Raw genomic sequence first — 21,922 nt, 5'->3', positions numbered from 1 at the left:
CCACAAAAAAATTAAACAGACTTATGAGCTGTGCAAGATAAGACAATATGAGACAGGTGCACAAATGAAAACACAAAGCAGATGTGTAGACAGAGACAAGAGACATGGTGTGCAGACACACAAAAGTCATACAGGGACACAGAGGGAAAAACCCAGAGATGATACAACAGAGGAGGTGGACAAGAACAGTCCTCCAAATAGCCCCAAAATAACTCCTCCTACAAAAAATGATAACAAATGGCAACAAAACAATCATCATATATCATATTTGTGATGTATGACTAGACATGAGTTACTGAATGCACAAAAGACCAAAACTTCACTTTGTCATTCATATTTTCAGATAACATCAGGGCCTCCACAGTGACGTGGAAGAAATCAACAGGTAAAATTTCAGATGTCTCACAATGGTGTAAATTCTTCAGCAAAATTTATAGGACATGTTTCATAAAAACATGTCCTATTTATGGAACTGATTAATGCTTCATTGAAACTGAGTCAAATGTCATTTTTCCCTGACAGTGGTGACTCCAACCCAGGACATTTTATGGCCAAATGTGTTTGGTGCTGCTGCCGTCATGGTGATTGTTCTCATAATAGTAATCATATGCATCGCCTTACTGTTACGGCGCAAAGGTGGGACATTGAGTTTTAATATTAAGAATTTATATGCCAAATATGTACAGTATTAAACATGAACTATTCTGAAAACAGTAACTGACCTGAGATGTTCATCATGCAGGAGAATCCAGGAACAGTGCAGCTCTGAGTCTCCGTCCACTCTGAGGACAGAACCTCTATTCCCAGCAGACCTTTCCACGCAGGGAGCAACTCTATGAAAATTATGTCACTCATGCTTAAAAACAAAACCACATACCATATTTTCCTGAGCATAAATTGTTTATTTCTTTATTTTTTATTAGTGTTGGGGGCCCTGTGGCTTATACTCTGGTGCGACTTCTCATCACAAGTAATAATAGAAATTATAGTAACTATTTATATAGGACTTTCCCAGGAATCAAAGCACTAAACAAAATATACTCCAGCAATAAAAGAATAAATGTCTATAATAAAAAGTGGATGACAACAATGCAGAAAAATCCCAAATTAAAGAGCTCATAACACAGAAAATGGTGCAACTTATAGTCTTAGTGTGACAAATATGTGGGTTTTTCCTTTTCAAGACGCATTTTTGACAGGTGCCACTTATACTCCAGAAAATACGATATATGTTGAGAGAGAAGGAAGAACTGTCTGCTTCTGCCGCACTCATACAAAATCCTTGCTGAACACGCTGATTTGTCACCAGATGTGTGCTGAAAGCTGCAAAATATTAAATAAACCTCTCAGTAAAATCAAAACAGTTCAACAGCCACAAATTACAACCTCCAGAATGACCTCAAAATAAATCAGCACCTCTCTCTCTCAAAGAGATTCGGTAAAAACTGTAATCCTCACGAAGGGGAGATTTATTGGACTGTTCTTTGATACTGCATTAGATTTATTAGCATGGCTAATAAATTGGCATGTACGTTTTTGTGCAAACAGGCTTTTATTGAAGCAAATTTCTTTCAGCCTTACTGTGTCACTAATTTTTACTGTACTTGTGTCGCTGTTCAGGGCCCCGTCACACTGAGCATGAATGAAGCCGAATCAGCACAAATGTGCAAAAAAGCAAAAATTCAAGACGCAGTCAGGAGGGACAAATAATCGGCCAGCCATGTACAAATGCCGTGTGAATACCCAGAACGTGAGCTGAAGCCACCTCAGCTGATTTGCACACATTCAGAGTGCGGCAGCTCTCTCTCTCTTTCTCATGTGACGGTTGATCAAGCAGTCTTCAATGCAGACACTGGATGGCGTACCAACATCCTGCCTTTCAATACTATCCGCTTGTGGTCCGATCACGGTCTACACCCTGGCATGTGATTCCCATCTCATCCATGTTGCATTGGGGAGCCAATCCGGACATTTAGCTTGCAGTCATGTTGCATTGGGGGGTGTACTCGAGGCATTCGGCTTGCAGTCATGTTGTATTGGGGGGCCAATCGGGACATTCGGCTTACAGTTGTGTTGCATTGAGGAGCCACTGGGGCCATTTGGCTCGCAGTCATGTTGCATTGGGGGCACTCAGAACATTTGGCTCGCGGTTGTGTTGCTCTGAAGGGCCACTTGGGCCATTCGGCTCGCAGTCAAGTTGCACTGAGTGGCCACTCAGGATGTTCAGCTCACAGTTGTGCTGCATTGGGAGCCACTCAGGACATTCAGCTCACATCGGTGTAGCATTCGGCCCCAACTTGGGACATTGTGGGGCACTCAGGTGCATTCCTGCTCATCCGTGGCACATCCAGGGCCACTGCGGTATGTCAACCGACCCCACTCAGGTGGTTCTAATGTTGAGACTGCAGTCAGACTGCACTTCGACCGCTGTTTGAGATTTTTCCACCTTGAGTGCACCGCGACAGTTGGGTGTAGGGATGGATATCGAGAACCGGTTCCTTTCGGGTATCGTTAAGAAATTATTCAATCCACCGACATCAATAACCTTTTTGCTTAACGATTCCCTTATCGGCCCTTCAGAGTGGCCGTTGTTTTTGGGGGCATTTGTCAGGAAAATGATCATTTCTCTACATTGAGTACAGACCCTGCAGCGGGTCTGTAATCAACTTTTCTGCAGCGCCGCTTTGCTTTGAACCTTGACCCAATCGAAATAGTGATTTGCAGATCGAAGCAATGTTTCAATTTGCTGCTTCACTGATTGTTTTATTTCGCTTTATCTTAATTTTCCCCCGCTAAAATCCTAAAGAGCATATCTCTGTGAGTACTATTTTCCTTTTTTATGTTAAACCGACCTGTTATGGTTGGGACTCCTGTCTTGTTGAGAGAAACGAGAATCGTCCTCCGTTCTGCTCACACAGCTCCAAACGCTGCGCGGCTGTCTGCCGAGTCAAGTTAGAATGATAGAGTCCCGCTGGAATTAATAACTTCAAAGTGAAACGCCGTTTAAATCAAACGTCACTTCTTTCCAAATGTTGTAATACAAACAAACTGTGTTATGTGTCGGACGCAGGACGGAGAACCGACCAGCGTTTGAAAGACCCAGTATGAAATAAGCAGAGCACAGTACAAAGGATAACAAAATTTAATGACATAACAGTGATGTGAAAAATACAAACAAATAAGTGCGCAGTCTGGCGTGGTGGAATGCCGGTGTGCTCCCAGCAGCACTAACGGTCCGGAGCCAGAAACAGTTCGGACCCAAGGACCCCGCCGACACCCCCCAGGTGGCCGCGACAAACCGAGTCTGTGAAAGAAGAAACCATCATGTGAGTCCACACTCCACACACAGAGAGACCACTCAAAGGTGTACACAAACAGCAAACACTTCCTGGCTTAATCACTAATCAGCTTCCCACCCTGCAGGCATGGAACACCCAGTTCACATACTCAACTGCAGTGGAAGCTGATTAAACGACTAACATAACAGCTCAATATAATAAGGTGTGAGGGACACCACATTTACTGACTGTACTAATGTTAGTCACAAAACCTAACGTACCTCAGGAAGTGTGCTGACGAGCGTGAGACCTCACCCCCTCCTCTTTCACAGACCATGACATCAAACCTGGACGGTCTCTGCATCCATAATGATGAGATGGCTCTCAAGACGACGATCTCACCCGTCTGGTCACAAGGTCGAGTCTCTGGCAAATACACATTGTGTACTCCAGACTTAAATGCCACCATGCCCCAATCCATGTAGATGCACCACAGCTGTGAGTCCTGACGAGCTGCACATGATCAGCCTCAGGTGATCAGGGTGAGGTCCTGATAACTCAGCCACACAGCCACTCAGTCCTAAACACGTGCCACCTGGAAGGAAAAACAAACGACAGAAACAGAAGACAGCCAGGCACCCCCAGCCATACAACAGCACCCCACCCTCACGGGAAGCCTCCCGGTGACCACACAAACCTGGCCCAGGAGAAACACCCCCCTCCAGGGACCATGGCTGGAAACCGTATCTGCATTCATCTTCCAACAGAATCTTCATCTAACAGAACGGTTGATGTCTTCTCCTCTGGCTGCATGTTTGCCTTTGTTTCTGTCAATCGATTTGCACAGGTGTGGCCAGGAGTTCTTAAACCTGTGCGGTCAGCCTTTGTCCAACCATGTTTAAAGTCTGATTAGTCATAAAACAAAAAAGACAAACACAAACAACCAAACCACCCCCCACCCCCCCTCCCCAGAGGACCGTCCCATCAAACCCCGGGAAGAGGAGAAAAGAAAAACAACCCAAACTCAAGCTTGCAAATAAAAACGCTAACACCCCCCCCCCCCCCCCCCCCCGACGACATGTAGGGACCAACACCCCCCAGAGGACATCCCGCCAGCTCCAGGAGTAATAACCACAGCCGAGGTCCCTCTGGGATCCAAAGTCACCCACGGGGACTCCCACCGCCTCCCAGAGGGAGGGTCATAGTTCAGTTCCATTCTCCTTTTATTCAGTCAGTCTGTATTGTCATTGTTCATCATGTAGTTATTATCATTTGTTTTTCGTTGTTCCCATTTCTTATATGATCTTTTGTGCTTTAATATCAGGTTTTGTTTGTCACTTAGTCTCTCTTATTTTCTGGTCTGTTTAGTCATTTTTGTTTTCTTAGTGAAATCCTGTTCAGTTTGTCTTAGTGTTTATCTTGTTACTATTTTCTTATCAGTTTTCATGTAGGTTCTTCTAGTGCTTATGCCTATGTCTGATTTTCGTTCCTTTTATAGTAATATTGTATTCTGCCCTTGGTTTCTGTTTGCTCCTAGTTTCCTGTTTCCCTTATGCCCCTCTGATTATGTTTTCACTCCACTGCACCCGCCATTATGTCTTTGTCTCTCACTTTGATTCAGTCTGTTTAGTATTTCCATTCACTCACACTCTTGGCACCTGTTCACGCATCTTTGTGTCTTACCTTCACTTCACCTTGGGCTGTCCTTCCTCACCTTCTTGCACCATGCATTATCTTTGTTCACTAGCCACGCCCCTTCTAGATTGTTCCTCATGTACACCTTGTTAACTCCTGTCCTATTTGAACCCCTCCCAGCCACCACTTCCTTGCCAGTTTGTCGTCGTTCGTACACATCCTAGCTCTTGTTTCCTGTCCTGTTCTGCCTTGCCGTGTTTTTTGAAATCTGCTCTGTGTTTTTGACTACGCCTTCTGCCTCATCCCTGAATACTATGTTTGCTCATGCCAAGAACTCCTGCTTGATTATGACTGCGTATTTGCCCTGTTTGTACCTTTGCTCCGCTGACTGACAACCTGTGTACTGAACTTGAGCCTGAATTAAAGATGATGCCTTCTTTTACACCTAAGCCTGGTCTGGGAGTCTCCACCCTCTTTGGGTGCCTGGACCCGCCCGGCTTCTCAGTAGTGACAGTAACTTGTACTATGTCTTTTTCTCTTGAGATATTGTTAACAGATTTTGTAATGTAATCATGAAACAAATGTAAAACAGAACGAAGAAAAAAGTTTTTAATCAAATTTAAGCACATTGTTCTTGTCTAAAGTGCATATATACTGGGGGTGTCATGGTCCACAGAAGTGACAGTTTCCTTCATATTTGTGTTTAAACATCACAGTTCGGTACACGTTTGCTTTTTTGTCAGCAGCAGAGAGCTGCTGTCAGAGACTTTAGCGCTGTGAGACAAAGTGTAAAATTTTTCATTAAACGCTTATGAATTACATTTCATCTCTTGTCATTCACACAGAGATGAAGTGTGAAGTGTTAGTGTCGTTTTTGCGATGTGTCGTGCCAGACTGCCTTCAAAATTTTGTCTATTTTAATTTTCTCATAAAACCTCACTCTGTACTCTTTTGGAATCATTTTACACAGTGTTGGTGTTCAGTGGCCATCTCATCTGTGAAATCTTACACTAATTCATCAAAACAAAAAAAACATCAGATTTATGATAGGTTAGTGCCATTTACAGACAAAACTTGAATGTGGTGTGATCGCATTTGAGGACAGTGACTCAAGAAAAAAACACGTATCCATGTACTTTCACTTTGAGGTTCATGTTTCGGAAGAAAAAGGCAAACTAACCAATTCCATTTATGCTTCCAGAGTTTCTGATTGGAATAATCCAACCCAGTCTCACGGCATGTCATAATTCAGTAGCACGAAATATACATTCACCTATTGGTTCATCATATTGTCACGAAAGCGCACAAAATTTAAAGTGAAGCAGGGGGTGGTGGTGGGGGTCGGGGTGGTTGTGGCTAGGGTTGGGGGAAGGTGTAGGATTAGTAATATTGACTTAAAAAATCCGGCACGAAAATTTCAATTATTTTGTGATGGGAGCACAAAAAAAAAAACGTGAGACTGGGCTGAATAATCAGTTTGTTCGCTTCCAATGGCAGGATCACTTTCCTCTATTTGACATGCACAGCAGGTTGAGGGATGAAACGAGAGAGCCACACAGTCTGTGGAAATGAGATGAAATGTCAGTGACTTATGGAGACTAGAGTACCGCACCGCAAACATCCACCAACACTAGTTTCCAATTCCACAAAAGTTTTACCTTGAAAAAAAAAATTACAAGGTCAAAGTCCTGTTAGAAGTGGCTTTTCATAAGCTAAATTAGATGTGATCAAATGTCAGGAGTATGTATTTTGTTCATGCACTTGTATCAAAGATTGTTTGTGGTGTTGTCAGGGTTTTTTTTTTTTTTTTTACGTTTTCAGTTTCTGAAAATTTTTCAGATAATTTTCACAGAACCTTGCTTGTCTCTGCTGTGCACAATTTGTCATTGCTCTTTGGCACTTTTCTTCTGACTGACAACTGGAAGACAGACAAAAAAAGCATAAAATTGGAACCTCCATCCTATTTTGCTGGTGTCGGTAAATCCATAACAGAAAAATAAGTCACTGAGGTACTTTTGATTGAGATATAATGCAAAATGTACACCAAATGGCCTTTTCAGTATTAAATTAACATGTCCACAGTGTGATTGTGGCATGTCTGATTAAGATATAATGTAAAAAATACATTAAATGGGTTTTCAGTGTTAAATTTAAATGCCACAAAATCTGTAATCTGGATCAGATCCAGATCAAACTTTGTCAGGTGATAGTGAGTTGTTGTGTGGGCCGCTGAAGAGGAGGTAGTGCTGGCCCACCACCACCAGATGGCGCCCTGCTTGGAGTGCGGGCTCCAAGCAGGAGAGGGTGTAGGAGCCGCTGGAGGTGACAGCTGTCATCAATCAACACCAGCTGTCACCCATCACCACCACTATAAAGACCGGACTGCAACTCCACCTCCTCGCCGAGAAATCGTCTACCATACAGGTAATTTTCTCTGCTGACTTAAACTTTGAGTATTAGTCTGATCTCTTTTTGCAGCCGTTTTCCTGTGGTGTGCCTTATCTGCGGAGTTGGCGTTTGGTGTGGACTGCGACGGCTTCGCCTCACACCCCACTCAGATAAGTGGTTAATTCAGGAGCTGCACGAGTGTGTGATTGGAGGTGGAGGTTCTCCCTCCTTAACTGAACACAGACTGTGGGATTACTGAGTGTGCGGACTCACACTCATCCAGAACTGTTTCTGTTTTCTGCCAGCAGTACCGGGTCTGACTGCTGAAGACAGTGGCCACCTGGGGCGCAGGGCTTGGCGGCTCCGGTGTTCTTCAGGTCTGTTGGTTGTGAGGCTTGTGTGGGTTCCGGCTTCTCTCTCACCGGGCGTCTCCTATCTTCGAGCCTGCCACACGTCACCTTTTGTTGGATTGATATAACACATATTTGTATCTGTCTGTATCACGTTGTGCACCTTCACAACATTAAATTGTTACTTTTTGGCTATTCCATTGTCCCTTCATTAATGCCCCCTGTTGTGGGTCCGTGTCACGACACTTCCCCAACAATGAGTGTCACTGCACCTCACATTCAAATATGAGAGTGATTGGGGCATGTTTGATTAAGATATACTCAACAAAAATATAAACGCAACACTTTTGATTTTGCTCCCATTTTGTATGAGATGAACTCAAAGATCTAAAACTTTTTCCACATATACAATATCACCATTTCCCTCAAATATTGTTCACAAACCAGTCGAAATCTGTGATAGTGAGCACTTCTCCTTTGCTGAGATCATCCATCCCACCTCACAGGTGTGCCATATCAAGATGCTGATTAGACACCATGATTAGTGCACAGGTGTGCCTTAGACTGCCCACAATAAAAGGCCACTCTGAAAGGTGCAGTTTTATCACACAGCACAATGCCACAGATGTTGAAAGATTTGAGGGAGCGTGCAATTGACATGCTGACAGCAGGAATGTCAACCAGAGCTGTTGCTCGTGTATTGAATGTTCATGTCTCTACCATAAGCCGTCTCCAAAGGCGTTTCAGAGAATTTGGCAGTACATCCAACCAGCCTCACAACCGCAGACCACGTGTAACCACACCAGCCCAGGACCTCCACATCCAGCATGTTCACCTCCAAGATCGTCTGAGACCAGTCACTCGGACAGCTGCTGAAACAATCGGTTTGCATAACCAAAGAATTTCTGCACAAACTGTCAGAAACCATCTCAGGGAAGCTCATCTGCATGCTCGTCGTCCTCATCGGGGTCTCGACCTGACTCAAGTTCGTCATCGTAACCGACTTGAGTGGGCAAATGCTCACATTCGCTGGCGTTTGGCACTTTGGAGAGGTGTTCTCGTCACGGATGATGCAGAGGAGATGTATTGCACTGCATGAGGCAAATGGTGGTCACACCAGATACTGACTGGTATCCCCCCCCCCAATAAAACAAAACTACACCTTTCAGAGTGGCCTTTTATTGTGGGCAGTCTAAGGCACACCTGTGCACTAATCATGGTGTCTAATCAGCATCTTGATATGGCACACCTGTGAGGTGGGATGGATGATCTCAGCAAAGGAGAAGTGCTCACTATCACAGATTTCGACTGGTTTGTGAACAATATTTGAGGGAAATGGTGATATTGTGTATGTGGAAAAAGTTTTAGATCTTTGAATTCATCTCATACAAAATGGGAGCAAAACCAAAAGTGTTGCGTTTATATTTTTGTTGAGTGTATAATGTAAAATGTACATTAAATTGGGTTTTCAATGTTAAATTTAATTGGCCACAAAATCTGTAATCTGGATCAGATCCGAATCAACCTTTGCCAGTTGATAAAGGATACCAACCTACATAAGGCTCTTAAATATGATCTTATGATCTAACCCTAACCCTTAAAAATTTGTTCAATGTCAAAGATAGGGATTTTTCCAACTTTAAATAGGAGTCCAAAAATAATTCTGACAATGAAGTCCGCCATGCCGTGCATCAATTTGTCATCCGTCAGCAAAACAAACTCCACCATGTTTGTTTTAAACCTTAGCACCGTCCGGCTTGTGTAAGCGTGCGCATGGTGCATGGTGCGTACTCACACAAGTGGGACAGCGCTTGGGTGCACGTGTACTACCCCCCCCCCCCACAAAAAAGACTGCACTCTAAATGCAATGCAACACAAATGGGACGAATAATTCATGCCACGTGACATACAAAGCACCAATCAAATGACAAGGATCCACTCAGCCGTTATATAAAGCTTTGTAATCAACGGATATTCGAAAAGGAGTGAGAAGAAGTAAAACTTATTTAGTCCCACCCCTTGTCCTTAAGTAAATAATATAATTAACTTACACATGATATATGCATTAATACATATAAACATACACACATAACACTATGTAACAAATTTTTATTTTTGTTTTGTTCCTGGGTACACAGTGTGTTTTCCTTAAATAAATAGAAAATAGCTGTTATTCCACAGAAACTTTGCTTCTGTGATCAGAACAATGATATTTTGAAATTTGTCTGTTTTCAAGAATATTCTCGATTCGCCTTCACTACTACTGAGTAGTCTTCTAGAATATTCTTTAACTGCTAGAACTGTCCAGAATTTTCTAGAAGTTTCCAGAATTATCTAGAAATTTCAAGAAATTTTTAGAACTTTCTAGAACATTAAAAAAATAAAATCAAAGTTTGTGCTGAATGTAGTCATTTTTCCATAGACTTTAGACATAAGCAGTTGAAATATAACACTTAGAAGCCAGGAACAAAAATTGTGTTACATAGTGTAATCAAGTACATTCATCCATCAGCACATGTATAGTCACACATATAAATCCACATGTACCGTATAAACATAATACAAAGAAACACCACAAAAAGACTAGCAAGGCTAGCCAAAGCAAGGAAAGAAGAGAATTGAATAGAAATAACCAAAAACAACAACAAAATACATTAAAACATAATAATAATAATAAATTTAATTAATTTAATTTAATTAGCTTATAATGCACCAAATCACAGCAAAAGCCATCTCAAGGCACCTTACATAAAACAAGTCAACATAAAGTTTAATAAATAATTAAAAATGAATAAAAAAAATTAAAATACATAAATAAAAACAGAAGTAAAAGAATAAAACAAATAAAAATAAAAACTATTCATAAGAAAGAGAATAAAAATAGGTTTTGAGTCTTGACTTAAAAATGTCCATGGACTCAGACTGCCTCACGGTCGCAGGAAGACTGTTCCACAGGGTGGGTGCACGATACGAAAAGGCTCTTTGACCTGCTGACTTCTTCTTCACCCTGGGAACACAGAGAAGTCCCGCCGACCGCAAAGCCCGTGCTGGCACGTAGAGTTCCACCAGATCAGCCAGCTAAGATGTCGCCAGTCCATGAACAACCTTATAAGTAAATAGCAAAACCTTAAAATTTGCTCTCACAGAGACAGGGAGCCAGTACAAAGATGCCAAAATGGGTGTGATATGTTCAGATCTTCAAGTCTGGCGGCAGCGTTCTGAACCAGCTGAAGACCCCTAATGCTGGACTGTGGTAACCCTGAAAATAGAACATTACAATAATCTAGTCTAGAAGAAACAAAAGCATGAATCAGGGTCTCAGCATCAGCCATGGACAGGATGGGGCGTATCCTCGCTATATTTCTCAGATGGAAAAAAGCAGTCCTAGTAACATCCCTGATTTGGAGGTCAAAAGACAACGTGGGATCAAAAATCACCCCAAGGTTCCTCATTTTGTCCGTATGATGTATGACACACGAACCCAGGCTGAGCGCCAGCTGGTCAAACTGATGCCGATGTCCCGCTGAACCAAGAACCATCATTTCAGTCTTATCAGAGTTTAAAAGTAGGAAGTTACTAGACATCCAACTTCTCACTGATAGAAGAAGGAGTGAGATTTCCCGTAGTTAAGCATCCCCCCACACAAGGCGGAACACCTCTAATAATAACAACTAGACCTTTGCCCCTAAACTTTCACAGAATATTTGTCAAGGTGTACATGCAGGGAATATTTCTTAATTAACATACTCTTTTCCAGGTATATGAGATGCAAATAAAGAAAATGCTTAAAATGGGGGGAGGGGGGAGTTGAGATGACCGTAGTTGAGGGAAAGATTTTGAGCCATGCTAATGCTCTCCAAAAGCATTTACTGAAAAAATTCTGAAGGACCTAAATGACATGGTGAGATGCTGAAGAGCTTCGTTCATTCATGTCTGCGACATATACATACTGAATGGAAACTTGAATATATTAAATCAACCTTGAATATATATTGAATGGAAACTTGAATATTGAATGGCAGCTTGAATACACTGAATGAGTCTTGAGAATACTGAATGAACCTTGAGAATATTGAATGAAAGCTTGAATATATTGAATGAACTTTAAGAATATGGAATGGACTCAAACTTGAAATTTTGCCTGAAGCTATATAAGCCTAATCTTAACCCACAGAATCACACATCCCATCATGCCTTGCCCTGTGGAGAGGCCAAGAATTTCTGTAAACTGTAAGGTTCCATTTTCAGAAAATAAGCTTGTATAAACTGCCCAAGGCATTTTCTGTTAAAAGCAGACAACAGACTGATTCCTATGCATTTTGACCTGCTGAGTTCAAAAATTGCTGTTGGCATGCTGTATCTTTACCCCTCACCCCAAATTTGCATAAAGCAAAATGGCCGCCAATTACGACAAAATTTCCACAATTTTGGTTGTATATGTATTATAAAAGCAAACTAAACACCCTTTTCTGTGTATTTTGAACTACTGAATTCAAATGTTGTTGGCAAGCTATATCTTTACCCCTCCACCCCTATTTTCCATAAAGCAAAATGGCTGCTCATTTCAAGAAGCTTTTCAAGTCTGCTTGTGTTTGCATTAGAAGAGAAAATAAAACTTCTACACTCAACAAAAATATAAACGCAACACTTTTGGTTTTGCTCCCATTTTGTACGAGATGAACTCAAAGATCTAAAACTTTTTCCACATACACAATATCACCATTTCCCTCAAATATTGTTCACAAACCAGTCTAAATCTGTGATAGTGAGCACTTCTCCTTTGCTGAGATAATCCATCCCACCTCACAGGTGTGCCATATCAAGATGCTGATTAGACACCATGATTAGTGCACAGGTGTGCCTTAGACTGCCCACAATAAAAGGCCACTCTGAAAGGTGCAGTTTTATCACACAGCACAATGCCACAGATGTCGCAAGATTTGAGGGAGCGTGCAATTGGCATGCTGACAGCAGGAATGTCAACCAGAGCTGTTGCTCGTGTATTGAATGTTCATTTCTCTACCATAAGCCGTCTCCAAAGGTGCTTCAGAGAATTTGGCAGTACATCCAACCAGCCTCACAACCGCAGACCACGTGTAACCACACCAGCCTAGGACCTCCACATCCAGCATGTTCACCTCCAAGATCGTCTGAGACCAGCCACTCGGACAGCTGCTGAAACAATCGGTTTGCATAACCACAGAATTTCTGCACAAACTGTCAGAAACCGTCTCAGGGAAGCTCATCTGCATGCTCGTCGTCCTCATCGGGGTCTCGACCTGACTCCAGTTCGTCGTCGTAACCAACTTGAGTGGGCAAATGCTCACATTCGCTGGCGTTTGGCATGTTGGAGAGGTGTTCTCTTCACGGATGAATCCCGGTTCACACTGTTTAGGGCAGATGGCAGACAGCGTGTGTGGCGTCGTGTGGGTGAGCGGTTTTCTGATGTCAATGTTGTGGATTGAGTGGCCCATGGTGGCGGTGGGGTTATGGTATGGGCAGGCGTCTGTTATGGACAAAGAACACAGGTGCATTTTATTGATGGCATTTTGAATGCACAGAGATACCGTGACGAGATCCTGAGACCCATTGTTGTGCCATACATCCAAGAACATCACCTCATGTTGCAGCAGGATAATGCACGGCCCCATGTTGCAAGGATCTGTACACAATTCTTGGAAGCTGAAAATATCCCAGTTCTTGCATGGCCGGCATACTCACCGGACATGTCACCCATTGAGCATGTTTGGGATGCTCTGGACTGGCGTATACGACAGCGTGTACCAGTTCCTGCCAATATCCAGCAACTTCGCACAGCCATTGAAGAGGAGTGGACCAACATTCCACAGGCCACAATTGACAACCTGTTCAACTCTATGCGAAGGAGATGTGTTGCACTGCATGAGGCAAACGGTGGTCACACCAGATACTGACTGGTATCCCCCCCCAATAAAAGAAAACTGCACCTTTCAGAGTGGCCTTTTATTGTGGGCAGTCTAAGGCACACCTGTGCACTAATCATGGTGTCTAATCAGCATTTTGATATGGCACACCTGTGAGGTGGGATGGATTATCTCAGCAAAGGAGAAGTGCTCACTATCACAGATTTAGACTGGTTTGTGCAGAGTATTTGAGGGAAATGGTGATATTGTGTATGTGGAAAAAGTTTTAGATCTTTGAGTTCATCTCATACAAAATGGGAGCAAAACCAAAAGTGTTGCGTTTATATTTTTGTTGAGTGTATTTCTATGTATTTTGATATGCTGAGTTCAGTTATAGTTGTTGGCAAGCTGTATCTTTACTCCTTCACCCCTAATTTGCATAAAACAAAATGGCCACCTGCTTCATCAAATTTGTCAGAAGTGTGGTGCAGTTTGCTTTAGATGAGAAAATACAACTTATATTTCTATGTAATTTGACCTGCTGAATTTAAATATTGTTGGAAAGCTGTACTCAATGTTTTGAGTCAGCAGAGAAAATTACCTGATTGGTAGTTGATTTCTCGGCGAGGAGGTGGAGTCGCAGTCCGGCCTTTATGGAGATGGTGATGAGTTGGCTGAGTGACAGCTGGTGCTGATGAAGAGTGACAGCTGTCACTCCCAGTGGCTCCGGCGCCCTCTCGTGCTTGAAGCCCGCACTCCAAGCAGGGCGCCATCTGGTGGTGGTGGGCCAGCAGTACCTCCTCTTCAGCGGCCCACACAACAGGCAACAGTGGGAAGGAAAAACTCCCTTTTAACAGGAAGAAACCTCCAGCAGAACCAGGCTCAGGGAGGGGCAGTCTTCTGCTGGGACTGGTTGTGGCTGAGGGAGAGAACCAGGAAAAAGACATGCTGTGGAGGGGAGCAGAGATCAATCACTAATGATTAAATGCAGAGTGGTGCATACAGAGCAAAAAGAGAAAGAAACACTCAGTGCATCATGGGAACCCCCCAGCAGTCTAAGTCTATAGCAGCATAACTAAGGGATGGTTCAGGGTCACCTGATCCAGCCCTAACTATAAGCTTTAGCAAAAAGGAAAGTTTTAAGCCTAATCTTAAAAGTAGAGAGGGTGTCTGTCTTCCTGATCCGAATTGGGAGCTGGTTCCACAGGAGAGGAGCCTGAAAGCTGAAGGCTCTGCCTCCCATTCTACTCTTACAAACCCTAGGAACTACAAGTAAGCCTGCAGTCTGAGAGCGAAGCACTCTATTGGGGTGATATGGTACTATGAGCTCCCTAAGATAAAATGGGACCTGATTATTCAAAACCTTATAAGTAAGAAGAAGAATTTTAAATTCTATTCTAGAATTAACAGGAAGCCAATGAAGAGAGGTCAATATGGGTGAGATATGCTCTCTCCTTCTAGTCTCTATCAGTACTCTAGCTGCAGCATTTTGAATTAACTGAAGGCTTTTCAGGGAACTTTTAGGACAACGTGATAATAATGAATTACAATAGTCCAGCCTAGAGGAAATAAATGCATGAATTAGTTTTTCAGCATCACTCTGAGACAAGACCTTTCTAATTTTAGAGATATTGCGCAAATGCAAAAAAGCAGTCCTACATATTTGTTTAATATGCACATTTTTTTTGCCAGCTTGCACTCGACCGAGACAGACGCACTTTTCTCTTCTCCCTCCCTCCTTATCTTTCCTGCTTCTGTGGCGTGTTGTCTGTGAGGCTGCAGCTTTGCTCTTCTGGAAACGACAAAAATGGATCTGTTAAAGTGGTCTCTGAACGCAATTGACACTATTTTTTCTACAAGACATTCGGGAGCGGAGGACCCGACCTGTCCTGCCGGGACGCATGTGATGGGTTACGTGATGGACTCATGGAGGAGATGGCAGGTCATGTGCCTTTACATGCTTTCTGTTGAGGATGTCGAAGATGTGTACATATTCGGCTTGGTGGTGACCGGCTTTCTGATGTGTGGTGCGGGCACTCTGCTGGTTTACCGGAAAATCAAGAAAGTGGAAGCAGCTTTGATTGGTCCTTCCACGCTGCCCTATATGATTGATTCGATTGGGAAGGCAGTGGCTGCGCAGTCGGCGGGGGTTAACCGCGCGTTGGAAAACATCTCGAGCAAGATTGCAGCCCTGGAAACCCGCTATGACCGTCTGTGAAGACCACATTCTACATTCAGATGCATTGAGAGCCACTCTGTTCTCAGAACTGTGGAATCTTTCAGGCGTCTGCTAATCTGGCTATTCATTTGGCTTCCCCAAATACAGCTGCACTTCAAGGTCACTGTGATAAAAACCTCCTCAGAAGATCAACACTTAAGCCTCACTCCCTGGTCTTCCCCCCTCCCCTCACCTTCTCCAGCTCTGACGTTAACTGTGTTAGAACTGTCCAGGACTGCTCAGACTGCGCAGGGCTGCACCCTCCCCCCTCCAGGATTGTCGGACAAGGCCGTTGACGGCGCCGAACAGGCTGCCTCCGGAGTGTTCTGATAAACTGGATCTTTCAAATCTCGGTTGTCGTCCTTTGTCCTTGTCTTTGTCTCTGTGATTATTGTTTTTCTGTGCTGATGGGGATTTTTTTTCCTCATTGCCGCTGTGTAATGCAGCAGCTATGAGGGTTTTTTTTCTTCTCCTTTTCCCTCGTGTTTTGCTTTCATATATATGTTTTATGTACCGGGCCGGCCTATGTGTTGTGTGTTGTGTGTGTGTTGTTTGTTATGGATCGGTGTTGGTTTGCTCAGCCCTGCTGTTGACCAAGGCAGGGATGTACATCTGGAGCTGGTCCCCGGGCGCCTAATGGCGACTTCTGTTCCTACTGGCAAATAGGATTGGGTTAAATGCAGTAGCCACATTTCATTGTGCAGGGAAGATGTTCTTCTGTACTGTGCATATGACAATAAATTTCTTTGAATCTTGAATCTTTGAATCTTGAATGACATATCCTGATCAAAAATGACTCCAAGATTTCTCACAGTATTACTAGAGGTCAGGGTAATGCCATCCAGAGTAAGGATCTGGTTAGACACCATGTTTCTAAGATTTGTGGGGCCAAGTACAATAACTTCAGTTTTATCTGAGTTTAAAAGCAGGAAATTAGAGGTCATCCAGGTCTTTATGTCTGTAAGACAATCCTGCAGTTTAGCTAATTGGTGTGTGTCCTCTGGTTTCATGGATAGGTAAAGCTGGGTATCATTTGCGTAACAATGAAAATTTAAGCAGTGCTGTCTAATAATACTGCCTAAGGGAAGTGAAGATAAAATTGGTAAAATATAAAGTGAATAAAATTGGTCCTAGCACAGAACCTTGTGGAACTCCATAATTAACCTTAGTCTGTGAAAAAGATTTCCCATTTACATGAACAAATTATAATCTATTAGATAAATATGATTCAAACCACCGCAGCGCAGTGCCTTTAATACCTATGGCATGCTCTAATCTCTGTAATAAAATTTTATGGTCAACAGTATCAAAAGCAGCACTGAGGTCTAACAGAACAAGCACAGAGATGAGTCCACTGTCTGAGGCCATAAGAAGATCATTTGTAACCTTCACTAATGCTGTTTCTGTACTATGATGACTTCTGAAACCTGACTGAAACTCTTCAAATAGACCATTCCTCTGCAGATGATCAGTTAGCTGTTTTACAAATACCCTTTCAAGAATTTTTGAGAGAAAAAGAAGGTTGGAGATTGGCCTATAATTAGCTAAGATTGCTGGGTCAAGTGATGGCTTTTTAAGTAATGGTTTAATTACTGCCACCTTAAAAGCCTGTGGTACATAGCCAGCTAATAAAGATAGATTGATCATATTTAAGATCGAAGCATTAATTAATGGTAGGGCGTCCTTGAGCAGCCTGGTAGGAATGGGGTCTAATAGACATGTAGATTGTTTTTTTGGAGGAAGTAACTAATGAAAATAACTCAGACAGAACAATCAGAGAGAAAGAGTCTAACCAAATACCGGCATCACTGAAAGCAGCCAAAGATAACGATACATAAAGGAATACTCGGCTCAATAGAGCTCTGACTCTTTGTCAGCCTGGCTACAGTGCTGAAAAGAAACCTGAGGTTCTTCTTATTTTCTTCAGTTAGTGATGAGTAGTAAGATGTCCTAGCTTTACGGAGGGCTTTTTTATAGAGCAACAGACTCTTTTTTCAGGCTAAGTGAAGATCTTCTAAATTAGTGAGACGCCATTTCCTCTCCAACTTACGGGTTATCTGCTTTAAGCTGCAAGTTTGTGAGTTATACCACGGAGTCAGGCACTTCTGATTTAAGGCTCTCTTTTTCAGAGGAGCTACAGCATCCAAAGTTGTCCTCAATGAGGATGTAAAACTATTGACGAGATAATCTATCTCACTCACAGAGTTTAGGTAGCTACTCTGCCCTGTGTTGGTATATGGCATTGGAGAACATAAAGAAGGAATCATATCCTTAAACCTAGTTACAGCGCTTTCTGAAAGACTTGTACTGTAATGAAACTTATTCCCCACTGCTGGGTAGTCCATCAGAGTAAATGTAAATGTTATTAAGAAATGATCAGACAGAAGGGGGTTTTCAGGGAATACTGTTAATTCTTCAATTTCCATACCATAAGTCAGAACAAGATCTAAGGTATGATTAAAGTGGTGGGTGGACTCATTTACATTTTGAGCAAAGCTAATCGAGTCTAACAATAGATTAAATGCAGTGTTGAGACTGTCATTCTCAGCATCTGTGTGGATGTTAAAATCGCCCACTATAATTATCTTATCTGAGCTAAGCACTAAGTCAGACAAAAGGTCCAAAAATTCTCAGAGAAACTCACAGTAACGACCAGGTGGACGATAGATAACAACAAATAAAACTGGTTTTTGGGACTTCCAATTTGGATAGACAAGACTAAGAGTCAAGCTTTCAAATGAATTAAAGCTCTGTCTGGGTTTTTGATTAATTAATAAGCTGGAGTGGAAGATTGCTGCTAATCCTCCGCCTCGACCTGTGCTACGAGCATTCTGGCAGTTAGTGTGACTCGGGGTGTTGACTCATTTAAACTAACATATTCATCTTGCTGTAACCAGGTTTCTGTAAGGCAGAATAAATCAATATGTTGATCAATTATTATATCATCAAGATCTGTATGGAGGAGTGGACCAAAATCCCTGCTGCAGTGTGTGTGCAAACCTGGTGAAAAACTACAGGAAACATTTGACCTCTGTAATTGCAAACAAAGGCTATGGTACCAAATATTAACATTGATTTTCACAGGTGTTGAAATACTTATATTGCAGCATTAACATGCAAATAAATTATTAACTAATCATACATTGTGATTTCTGGATTTTTTTTTTTTTTTTACATTATGTCTCTCACCGTGGACATGAAAATTTCAAACCCCTCCATGATTTCTAAGTGGGAGAACTTGCAAAACCGCAGGGTGTTCAAATACTTATTTTCATCACTGTATCTGAAAAAAAAAAAGCTGGAAGGTACTCAGAGAGTTCGTACCTTCACCAACGCCACGTTTCTGAATGCTCAAAATGTTAATTTGGATCATGGATCCAAAATGTGTCCTGGATGATATTTAAAATAAAGACCATTATCCATCTGCTACAAATGTTGCCATGTACCAAACATTGTTCTTGTGCTCAATTCCAGAATGTATTCCAGATGACCTTCAACGATGAATCATTTATTTCCCATAACATTACTGATCTGCTCACTAAACTGTATTTGAATCTGTTCCTTACTTTTAAAGTTGTCCTGCTAACAATCAAACAGAACAACATATGCTGCCTTGAAGTCAACATCTTTTCCAGGGCCATCCATGCATTTTCAAACAAGACAATGCAAAACCACGTGTTCACTCAGGTCACCAGCGCCCATTACTGCTCAACTTGAATAGGACAAATCAGATTGTGATCTGTTCACCATCTCACAGTTCTTGAAGGTGCAGGATTGTGTCAACTCAGCATTCCCAGGAACCGTCTCGTTTGGAATTCCCTGCTGTGAGATTCCCATACATGGCTTTTCTGAACACATCTGTTAAAACGAGTTCTTTTTGCATGATGCCCATTGTCTTGCATCTGGTGTGTACCATATTTTCTTCAACATGAAAAACCTGTATATAAGTTGCACCTTTTTTTCTGTCTTATCAGCTCTTTAATTTGGGATTTTTGGTGCATTGTTGTAGTGTACATTTCTTTCATTATTTTATTACAAGAGTTTATTGTGCTTCTCTATGTGGTTTCTTGCTGAACATGTTTAGGTTGCTAACATGCATGTGCAGGCAAATCTTAGGGCCCCTTCACACATAACATGAATGAAAATGAAAATTTACAGGTTGTTTTGAAAAAATATTTTCACATTTTTACATCCTTTTTTTTTTACAGAATGGTTCTGTCAACTGCAGCGCCTGGTTTTTAATCAATAAAAACTACACACAGTACACGCAAATGAACATTCAGTTCAAAAAGCAGCAGCTATTAATTTCAGCATAAACTGGACCATCCATCAAAACCCGTTGGCATCTGTGACATTTGTACTGTGTAATAAAACTGCATATGTTTAGATCAGGCTTTTATTGTGTGCAGGGAAAAGGTCATCTGTGCAATAATCATGCTGTTTAATCAGCATCTTGATTTGCCACATCTGCCAGGTGGAGGGATTATTATTTTGACAAAGGTGAAATGCTCACAAACATTGAACAAATTTCTGAGTAAAATCCAAAAGAAATAAGCCTTTTGTTTACTCAGAAGAGATCTTAAATTTTTTACTTCAACTTGTTAAAAAAGGGGGAATGAAAACAAAAGTGTTGGATATGTACATTGTTTTGAGTATTGAGTTGGTCACCACATCTTTTGTTCTGAATTTTATTTATATTTTAATTGTCTTTTTTTTTCCAGGTAATACTGAACTCACCACAGTAACATGGATGGAGAACACGGGTAAAAATTCATTATATACATCCTGAATGCATTTTCACATGGAAAACTGATGTTGTGTAGGTTGTGTCACATGCTATGTGCGAACTGATTGGCTGATTACCGGTTGGATATTTTCCCATATGTGGACCGGTTTCCATGACAGTTGGTCCACAAAGCGTATTTTCTTTACAAACCAGAAAGCAAAAAACATGATTATAAAATCAAAGTCGGTCATAAACATACTCCATAAATATCTAAACAGCACCTGAAAAAGCGCACAGATTGAAAGCTTACCAGCTAACGACCGGACCATCTGTTCACAAGTTCTTCATGGAGGTGAAGCGAACAAGTCGGACTACGAGCCGTCAGCAGCTTTCATATTCGGGCGATACTGTAAGTTTGCGTGTTTATATATAACAGCCAGAAATGAACAAAAATAATAACCTTGCTTGCTCGGTCTGTACTGGGATATCAGACCTCCATGTTTTTTATTTTATATTTCCCCGTACAGACCTCACAGTCAGTTAATAATCCTGTATTATTATCCAGCTGATAGATATACTGTAGTAGAAGTAGGACTGTAGAACACATGGTCAACAGTATGGAGTGCACGTGAGCCTGACAAAATGTGTGTGTGTGTGTGTGTGTGTGTGTGTGTGTGTGTGTGTGTGTGTGTGTGTGTGTGTGTGTGTGTGTGTGTGTGTGAAACTGAGTCAAATGTCATTTTTCCCTGACAGTGGTGACTCCAACCAGGACATTTCATGGCCAAATGTGTTTGGTGCTGCTGCCGTCATGGTGATTGTTCTCATTATATTAATCACATGCATCACCTTCATGCTGTGGTGCAAAGGTGGGACATTGAGTTTTAATATTAAGAATTTATATGCCAAATATGTACAGTATTAAATCTGAACTATTATGAAAACAGTAACTGACCTGAGATGTTCATCATGCAGGAGAATCCAGGAACAGTGCAGCTCTGAGTCTCCATCCACTCAGAGGACAGAACCTCTATTCCCAGCAGACCTTTCCACGCAGGGAGACGGAGCAACTCTATGAAAATGTCACTCATGCTTAAAAAACAAAACCACATACCATATTTTCCTGAGTATAAGTTATGTTTATTTATTTATTTTTTACTAGTTTTGGGGGCCCTGTGAATTATACTCTGGTGTGACTTCTCATCACAAGTAATAATAGTAATTATAATAACTACTTATATAGGATTTTTCCAGGAATCAAAGCACTAAACAAAATAAATTCCAACAATGAAAGAATAAATGCCTATAATAAAAAGTGGACAACAGCAGTGCAGAAAAATCCCAAATTAAAGAGCTCATAACAAAAATAGTGCAACTTACATATACTCTTGTGACAAATATGTAGCTTTTTCCTCTTCAAGAGGCATTTTTTTGACAGGTGCCACTTA

At 41.8% G+C, this 21,922-nt stretch overlaps 1 long non-coding RNA gene across 2 annotated transcripts; it reads left to right on the top strand.

Moving 5' to 3' along the window:
• Nucleotides 1-322: 322 nt before the first annotated feature.
• Nucleotides 323-21,530, top strand: LOC117520442. Of its 2 annotated transcripts, none has more exons than XR_004563654.1 (3): nt 323-385; nt 523-636; nt 21,450-21,530. It is a non-coding gene; the product is annotated as an uncharacterized LOC117520442 (long non-coding RNA). The 2 variants fall into 2 exon arrangements; XR_004563652.1 differs by lacking the exon at nt 21,450-21,530 and adding an exon at nt 743-948.
• Nucleotides 21,531-21,922: the final 392 nt, after the last annotated feature.

The sequence above is a fragment of the Thalassophryne amazonica genome, chromosome 1, assembly GCF_902500255.1.
Source record: "Thalassophryne amazonica chromosome 1, fThaAma1.1, whole genome shotgun sequence".
NCBI classification, from domain to species: domain Eukaryota; kingdom Metazoa; phylum Chordata; class Actinopteri; order Batrachoidiformes; family Batrachoididae; genus Thalassophryne; species Thalassophryne amazonica.
Note: the sequence above shows the minus strand (reverse complement) of the source record. Positions and strands in the feature narration are given on the sequence as shown.